The following is a 9,796-nucleotide window of genomic DNA, read 5'->3' as shown; positions in this document are numbered from 1 at the left end:
AATTCAATATTTAACACGTTTGTAATTCACTTTCAAAGTAAATGAAGTTAGCTAAAGCTAGTATGGTTGTCTCATTGAACTTTTACCTAGCTATGTTAGCATTCACTTTGGTTTTAAATGATGGTTATTGCAAGACATGGTCTTTCTTCACTTTTTTTTATTATCATTTGCATTTCTTCTTTCTTTCTTTCTCTCTCCTTTTTTTAAGCATTCGGCCTCTCGCAGTAAGGCAAGTTAAACTAGCGTGCACGAGTTGCTAAATATTAGCTGTGTCCAAATTCAGGGGCTGCATCCTTCGAATTGACTTGAATGCTAGTGCATGGGGAAAAAGAGCATAAACACGAGGTCAGAGGAAAAGAAGGAGTTTTTGCGAATCACCACAAAGCCTCTGCTATCTACTTTCTTTGATGAGCTTGACCAGTACACGCCACGCTTAATGGAAATCTTTCTGAGCAAAGGAGGGACACCTGGAAAGAAAATAAGAGGTCTCATGCTTGCCATCTCCAAGGTTTGTATTAGGATTGAGTAGACGATGTCATAGGCAGCAAAAATAACTTTTATTTGGAGATGAAGTTGTCAATTTTGTTTCGGCTTAACAAATGGTACATGCCAGGTTCTAACCTAAAGAATAATTATGCAACTTAACTGATTACCCTAGCTTTAAGAAAAACAGCCTGGTTTTGGCTCATATTATCTCCTCCTCCTCTCCAGCATGACAACATCCATACCAGACGAGCATGCATCTTGAAGTCTTTGTGCATCTACCTAAACGAAGACTATGAGAAGTTAATAAAGGAGACTTGGTGAGTCACTGTGACAGCATGTTGACTGTAACATTCTCATACAAATTGTGACGTTGCCTCAAATGCAAATTGTTAAAATTAAAATTTTGAGATTAGCAACAAGACACCTGGTATTGGGGAAAGGATGTCTTGAATACCAAACAGCATTAAGCGTTGCAATAAAGAATTTCTGGAATTTGGTATTGGAAGGAAAGAAATTTATGCATCCCGTAGTTGAACTAGATACACAAACATACAATGCATTTAACATGCATCAAGACAATATTGCTTTTGAATCTGTACTTGGATTAAAACAAGTCCTGTTGTTTTTTCATTGCTATGGTCATCAGTATTTGTAAATAGAAATGTCTATGAACTTTGAGCTGTTTAGTACTAACACTTCTATACCTGTTTTATTTTAGCAGCTGAGTTAGCCTTTTCCCGAGTCCTGTTCCCCTAAGTTACTCTTGCTATGTCCAACAAACAAATGGTTTCCTCTGCGCACCAACGGGTACCCAAATGTGCGAGCAGACATGCTTCATAATGTTCGGTACATTTACCTGGGAGTGGGGCCATCCACACTGTTTAATCCATTCACGTTGTTTTTGACTTTGTGAATGGAAAGAACACAACTCCTCCAGACACAATCTCTCGCCGTATCGGTGGGCACACTGCTTCACCATCTTGCTTGAGGTTAATGTTTGTCAGACACAGTAACGGTTGCTATAATGTGTATTTGGACAATGGCCCTTTCGGGGGAGGGGCCGGTGAGAGGTCAATTATAAGATAAGATAAGATAAGATAGAACTTTATTAATCCCTCGGGTGGGTTCCTCTGGGAAATTCGACTTCCAAAAAAAGCACAGCAACGACCGAAGTTACAGTTACAGAACTGTTATATATATATATATATATATATACACACACACACACACACACACACACACACACACACACACACACACACACACACACATATAAATACAGAGACAAATATAAATAAAATATACAAAGGGGATAAATAGAATAAATAGGAATAAAAAATAAAAATACAAGTGAATTGCACATTTCAAGTATTGAGTCTATTGCACTGTTGACTATTTACAAAAAGTATTGCACAAGGTATTGTACAGTGAGGTGCAGAGGCACTACAGCTTAGTTGTTCCCCCCTCCTTTGTCCTCCTGTTTCCCCTCCCTCTCCCCTCCAGAGAGGAGTTAAACAGTCTGATGGCGTGTGGGACAAAGGAGTTTTTAAGTCTGTTAGTTCTTGTCTTGGGGAGAAGCAACCTGTCACTGAACAGACTCTTCTGATTGTTTATGGCCGTGTGCAGAGGATGCCCAGCATTGTCCATAATGTCCATCAGTTTCTTTAATGTCCTTTTCTCTGCCACTGTCACCAGAGTGTCCAGCTTCATGCCGACCACAGAGCTAGCCCTCCTGATCAGTTTCTCCAGCCTGGATGAGTCCCTCTTTGCTGTGCTGCTCCCCCAGCACACCACAGCATAGAAAAGTACTCCAGCAACCACTGACTGGTAAAACATCCTCAGGAGCTTCCTGCAGATGTTAAAAGACCTCAGCCTCCTGAGGAAGTACAGTCGGCTTTGGGCTTTTTTATACAGGTGCTCTGTGTTGCATGACCAGTCCAGTTTATTGTCCACCCACAGCCCGAGGTACTTGTACTTGTTGACCACCTCCACCTCCTCCCCCTCTATCTGAACTGGCAGTGGACCTTCTCTGGACCTCCCGAAGTCCACAACCAGTTCCTTAGTCTTTGAGGTGTTGAGTTGCAGGTGGTTTGTGTGACTCCATGCGACAAAGTTCCTCACCAGACTTCTGTACTCCTCTTCCTGATCATCCCAGATACACCCCATGATGGCCGTGTCATCTGCAAACTTCTGAATATGGCATAATTCAGAGTTGTAGCAGAAGTCAGAGGTGTACAGGGTGAAGAGAAGAGGGGACAGCACAGTTCCCTGTGGTGCTCCTGTGCTGCTGACCACTGTGTCAGACGTGATGTCCTTCAGCCTGACGTACTGTGGTCTGTCGGTGAGGTAGTCGGAGATCCAAGCCACCAGGCAGGGGTCCACCTCCATCCTGTTCAGTTTTATGCCACCTCTTTTGACATGAGAGGTGTATTTTATAATTTATGTATTGGAGTAATTACTAACAACTACTTTAGTGGTGTAATTTTCTGTTTATTACTTTGACTACTTGGATTTTATGAACAGCATAGAAACAGTTGTTTAAACACTCTCTTAAATTTTACTTTGTTGTCTTATATTTTTTCATGTAGGATACGGACAGTGAGGCAAAAAGCTGCATGGAGCAAACTGTGATGGGGGTGTACGTCATCCAGAAGGAGGGTGCTGAACCTGAAGAGGACGTTGGTGTCCTGATTGAGGGTGTGGACGCTAACACTGATTTGGGTAACATTGCACAAGCATGTGCTCTGTTGTTTGGACTCACATACTGTTTGAACCTGAGCTACCCACCAGAACTTAAATGCACCTTTGAAGTCCTCCAGAAGATACTTTTATATCTTGATGGACAAAAGCTCTCTTCAAAGGCACAGTTTCTGGAAAAACAAGCTTATGGGGTGAGAGCACTTGAAAATGACTGATAGGTCATGAATGGTTCATTGGTGCAATGGTGATTTCCAATATATAATGTTAATATTTGAGTTGTTTATATGTTTTTCTTTCATTTAAAAAATATATTTTTTAAGTTTTTGGATTCTCTCTGTTGGGCAATTCACCTTTTATACAGCACTGCAGATGATTTTTGTTTGTCCTTGGATCAAAATGGATCAGAAGTACTGACAGAAGTACTGTTCTGTTAATTATTTTTCATTTAATTTTGAGTTTGTAGTATAGGTACTAATTCACACATACCATAATGCTGTCATGTGTTGAATGGAGATATCACTGGAGTGCTTTAGTGCCCCCCCCTTTTCTCTTTTTTTTTTCTCCTTTGTAGAACAAAGTTAACATTTTACAGAAACTGCATTGAAACGGCAAAGAAATGTTCATTGTTGTTTTTAGCTGCACTGTTACTATGTTGTGTTCATGTGTCAAGGGCCTGTAAAGTTTAAGACCACTGCCACCTGTTAAGTTCAATGTATTATTGTGTCCATTTTGCTTGCTAGCATGTTTTAAGCAAGACTTGCAGTAATTGCCTTGATTAACAATATAGTTGTTCAAACAACAAGATTTAATTGTTTTCCTAAACTTTTTAACTTGTGTAGAATGAATTAAAACAAATTTCACTCTACATACTTAAATAAATCACTTCAAATCAATGTAAGTATACTATGTTGATCCAACGTAATCTGATTACATTAAACCACCAAATGCTAAATGCCCCTCAGTTAATTAAATTGTGTGCAAAAAGGGTGCCATGATTAAATTGTGTTCATCCAACAACAGATTTTTTTGAGTGTAGAACCAGCTCCTAGTGTAGGTTTAGGAGCCACTCTATGTATTTCTAAGAATGTACTTAAAACTTTCTTTTCATATCTTGACCTTTAACCATCCCCAGTCATGTTGCCAAGGGCACTGGGCACCTCGCCGCTACTCTCCTCTTTCACTCTCTGTGCACTTATATATCACCATTACGTGACATAAGCCTGTATCTCCTCTCTCCCTGTTCCTTTCTGCAGGTAACTCTGGTTGCGGAGCTGCTTTTTCCTGATATGTTATTACCAGTCGCCGGCTATCTGTCTACGTCTCTCCTATGTTGTTTGTAGTTTCTGCTTTTCTCTCTACGCTTTTCCCTCATGTCCCAACTGGTTGCCACAGACCAGTTGGTGCCCCTCCCTGAGCCTGATCCAGCTTTTCCCGTTAAAAGGATGTTATACTCCTCACCTTGCCAAGATCATGTTCACAGATAGAGAACCGCAAAGATGTAAATCAGAGCTAAATAAAAAAGCCTAGCAAATCCTTTTAATATCTCAACCTGAATCTCTACTTGCCGTCATGGCAATGGATGACAAGCCCTCTGCAGCTTCTTTTTTCCATCTGACTCAATAAAGAGAAGTTTGACTGTTTGTCCTTTTGAACTCTAATAACAACCACTCTGTCACTGCCAAGGCTGCCGGTGTTGCCACTGGTATTTTGAAAGTGTAAGTTCTCAGGAACTGATTTATTTTTTGGTAATCAAGTTGTTCTCAGCTTCAAATTGTATTATTAGCAATAAAAAAATACAGAGATAAAAACAAAATCCCCCTTACACAGGGGTTGATAGGCAGGCAGCGGACACTACATTGACTTTTGACAGTTTAACGTTTTCCTGTGTGTACTAATTGTCGTATGCATCATATACCTTTTTGAAACCACTTCCGCTATGAGAAAGCACTTGGTGACAGTGGGAAGGAAAAAACTCCCTTTTAACTCATTCACTGCCATTGACGTCTATAGCCGTCAATTGCAGTGAATGGGTCAATGGGTTTAACTCATTCACTGCCAATGGCTGGCAGTGAATGAGTTAAGAGAAAGAAACCTCCAGCAGAACCAAGCTTAGCTGCCACGACTGGTTGGGGAGAGAGGAGGGAGATAGGACAAAGGACACACTGTGGAAGAGAGCCAAATATTAATAATGTGCTGTTGTGGATACCAGTGTTAAATAAAGACATTAGAAAGCTTTCTTTTTTTTTTATTTCAGTGACCTTAATCGTCCTTTTAGCTGTGGTTGCAAATAGACTTCCAGTCCTATAGAAGTCTATGAGAAAATGTCTTTCTGTTTTGACCTCTGTAAACACTTTCCTGCTGAGTTCAGGGCTCAATCACTCACGTTTAAACATACTGAATAAAAGAAACAAGTTATTTTTGTAATTCTTGGTTATACCATGTTTCAAAATGATATTAAAAGTAGTGCTGTCAACATTAATCTCGTTAAAATGACTTAACGAGCGAATCTCTGTTAATGAGTTACCGCGGATTGCCTCGTGCGTCGGGCTGCACGTCGTCCACCTAGCTCATTAACGCGTTGACGCCGTCCAATTAAAGGCATACTCACTGGCTAAAACGTTGTAAGTCATAAGTTATTAGCCAGTGAGCATGCAGTTTCCCAATCAGACCTGCCCTTCCTCATCACATCTGAGTTTTTGGATCCAAGATCTAAAGTGCTCATCTCCAGGTTTCAAAATGGGACTTTACAAACTAGCTAGCAATGTCCATTTTTATATTGTCTATGAATTAAATGTGTTTTTGTGGCGCAGAATAGAGAGGGAAGGGAGCTAAAACAGCTTGTTTCAGACAGTTTCACACAGTTGATGAACTGAGGGGCTGGACCAAGGCCCAGTGCAGATAAAACAGGGATTATTTTGAACTGTGAATCATGCATATTTACTTTAGTAGAGTCCAAGAATTTAAAATATAACATTTTCCCTTTTGCAGAAGGGCTGAAGTGTATCCCTGTTGACATTAGGCTAGAGGCACTGTACACCCAACATCATCAGATCAACAGAGGCAACAAACACGTAATTACCCTCACATTTACACCGATGGCCAATTTATAATTATTATTTAACCTGTGAGAGCAAGCAGAGTGCCAAGAGACAACCTATACAGCCTTACCAAAGTTTCAAATTGCTTTTCCAGTATTTAATAATGTTCCTCCAGTAAAGCACTCAATTTCCACCATCCAGCTGCGAACTATTTATCAAAAAAGTGCAAAACTCAATTTCTAGTATAACATACATGTGTTTTGCTTTGTTTTTTTAATTTGTTTCTTTTGAACCTTTTTTGGGTACACAGATTTAAGAAGAAGAAAAAAATCCTTTGGGCTGCCATTACTACTTATACTATTCTTTCCTAAATGGTAATGGAAAACCTAATCATAAGCGTTGTCCTGATCTAAAACCCTTCCAGATTGAGATACTAGGTTGTAAAATTGAGAAAAAGAATCCCATTTTCTCTTCAGCTAATGCATCTTTTAGCAGTGCTTTGAAAATCCCCTGTGAGGGTTATTTGAATATCAATAAGCCAAGAGACTGTGTGTGTGTGTGTGTGTGTGTGTGTGTGTGTGTGTATGTGATCAAAAAAAGAAAAAAAGCCTCCTGAGTCAAAAGTTTGCAGGCGAGCGTGGATGACCCAGACAGATGGCAGCTCTCAATCCCTGGACAGTGAAAACGAGACTCAAGGCAAAACTTGAGAGGGATGAAATTTGAATGAGCTTAAGAGGGTTGAGTTTCTCCATGAGCGAGGGGGGAAAAAATGGTGGTGCTTTTTGTTTGCCATTGCAATGGGATTCAGACAGATTAAAGCCTGGTATTTATGGCAGAGGTTCTTACTTTTTTAGATGTTTATTTTACAGCTCCCATCTATGCTTCGCAAGACCCCACAAGGTCAAGCTATCACAGTAAAAAAAAAGGGGACACCGTTAGAATCCTAACTTACTTTTCCATGAGCCTGCGCAGTGCATAGAGTAATATTTAATTCTAAGAGCTCGAGGGCAGAGGACCAGAATTGGAGTATGTGATGGCACATTGATGTACAGCCTGAACTAAAACACTATTTGGCTCGCTGTCCTGTGATGTGTCCTGAAAGAGCAACACAAAAATGAACTCAGCTATCCACATCGGCCGCAAACCAGAATCCTTGGCCCCGGGAAGGTGAATGTTGATACAAACATTAAAAAAAAAAAGAAGAAGCTGCACAGAAAATAAAATGTTAAACTGCACAAGTGAAATCCATGAATAAATGAATTCCCTTTAAGCGGTTAAAAAAAATGAACAAGAAAACATTTTGTCTGAGTTTTTGCTATAAAGTTCCCCCCTGTGTTATCCCTCTTGTCTCAAAGAGAAGCATGGTGCATTATTTACCAGCACAATAGAAAGCTGATGTAATTAATCTCAAGGCTATGAAACTAGCATGAACACCCACACGCTTAAAAGTAAAAAAGAAAGTATGGCGCAAGAAAGTCTCTCAATCCAGTCTCCGCGAATCGTGACCACACAGATTCATTATGGGCGGATTCAGACAGTGAACATCAGAGACGCCCGCTTAACTAACTGATGGCACCATCACGAGCTGACAAGAGTGGCACCGGTAAAATGTTAGGAAGTTGACAGCATGTTTAAATTTGCATAATTAGCTTCAACAGCGGCAATTAGGCCGTCAGGAATCTTTCATTAAAGCCAACAATGTCTTTGTGGATAAAATAGAAGAAGGATAAGTAAGGGTATCAAACCAGCGCTGAATAAAAATGTTAGCACAACAGAGCGGGATAAAGAGCCTAATTAACCTTTAAGGTTGATAAGGCAAACCTGTTGGCAAGCATTTGCTTATTTATACTTCCCAAGGTCACTTCTAGTTTGCTGTTAATTAAAACTAAAGTGGTTGTAGAAAAACATTCTTGCATTTCTTTTTTTAAAGGGAAGATTTGACAAAACTAACTAACACGAAGGGGAAAAAAACTACAGGAAAGCCCTTTTGTGAAACCCATTTTAACACACTTTACATAATTTTGAGTTAAATTATTTTTATTCCCGTGGATTCATTTTTGTTATCGTCACAATGCTTTCTTTAAAGATATATCTTTGGGGTCGCCTTAAAAGGCAGATATGACATAAAATTTGAATATAAATTATAATGGTATAGTTACAATCCCCATGTACCAGCATCATTCGTAAATGTTGCCAATACAACAAAAGGTAGTAGGAGTTTAAGCGTACTGTCACAGATCACAAAAATGTGCCCTTATTTGACCTTGAAGGAGAGGTCAGAGGTCACATGTCACATGATATTTTAAATCGTTATATAGCACTTTCTTTGTGTTGACAAATACGCACCACACTTGAAAGAATCATAGTTTCCAAGTTATCAGGCTTTTCACTCAATTTTCGACCAATAAATCATTAAGTTGACCTTGAAGAACTTGATGAATGCAAGCCAAATTTTTTTTCTTTTTTTAATCAATCACCTGGATCACCTGTTGAGAAAGAAAAAAGAGAAAACAAGCAGAAGAAAGAAAAAAAAGGCAACATAATAAACAACATCTCGATGATCTATGGGAATGTAACAGTAAATACTAAATATTAAACATTATTGTGCAGCATGTAAGATCGACAGCGCACAGTGTGCTTTGAGGTAGGAGCCAAAAAGGGTGTAGTTTGTGTGTGTGAGCACCCGTGTGTACACCTGTGAGCGTGCTTGTTTTTAAAAGGTTCCTTCATGTAATGATCTTCTAGAGCAGTGGTTCCCAAAATGTTTTTGCTAGGCCCCCCTCCTGTTTTGCAAGAAAAATGTTCGCGTCCCCCCTTTCTCGCACGCACACGCGCGCACGCAAACATAAACACATCATCCAACCACACACAGTCATATTTTGCTCCATTGCAGTTTATTTCACACCTCAAACATTTAGTAAACAATTAAGCAAATACAAGTAATCTGCAATAAATGACAGGTAGTAATAAAATAAACTACTAACTCTTTTAGGCTACGTCCGCACCTACACAGGTATTTTTGAACACGCAGCTGTTTCGTCCACACGTAAATGACTTTTCGAATCACCGAAAACGGACATTTTTTGAAACTCCTTTTTTTGCTTTTACGTGTGGACGAGGAATACAGAGTTCATCACAACATCAAAGGTATGTGCCTTTTTTCACGTTATGCTGTGCGCCACGCTATTGTTTACATGGGATGAATTGCAGAATGGCAGATAGAGACAAAATACAGGGAGTGCAGAATTATTAGGCAAGTTGTATTTTTGAGGAATATTTTATTATTGAACAACAACCATGTTCTCAATGAACCCAAAAAACTCATTAATATCAAAGCTGAATGTTTTTGGAAGTAGTTTTTAGTTTGTTTTTAGTTTTAGCTATTTTAGGGGGATATCTGTGTGTGCAGGTGACTATTACTGTGCATAATTATTAGGCAATTTAACAAAAAACAAATATATACCCATTTCAATTATTTATTTTTACCAGTGAAACCAATATAACATCTCCACATTCACAAATATACATTTCTGACATTCAAAAACAAAACAAAAACAAATCAGTGACCAATA

The 9,796-nt window shown here is 39.3% G+C and overlaps 1 long non-coding RNA gene across 1 annotated transcript; it reads left to right on the top strand.

Annotated features, from left to right (window-relative positions):
- Positions 1 to 300: 300 nt before the first annotated feature.
- LOC309701107 lies at positions 301 to 3,941 on the top strand. The gene is made up of 3 exons (XR_014274867.1): positions 301 to 508; positions 712 to 803; positions 3,075 to 3,941. It is a non-coding gene; the product is annotated as an uncharacterized lncRNA (long non-coding RNA).
- Positions 3,942 to 9,796: the final 5,855 nt, after the last annotated feature.

Source organism: Aulonocara stuartgranti (genome assembly GCF_965226115.1).
Source record: "Aulonocara stuartgranti genome assembly, chromosome: 23".
Taxonomy (NCBI): Eukaryota; Metazoa; Chordata; class Actinopteri; order Cichliformes; family Cichlidae; genus Aulonocara; species Aulonocara stuartgranti.
This window is presented reverse-complemented; position numbering and strand designations above follow the sequence as displayed.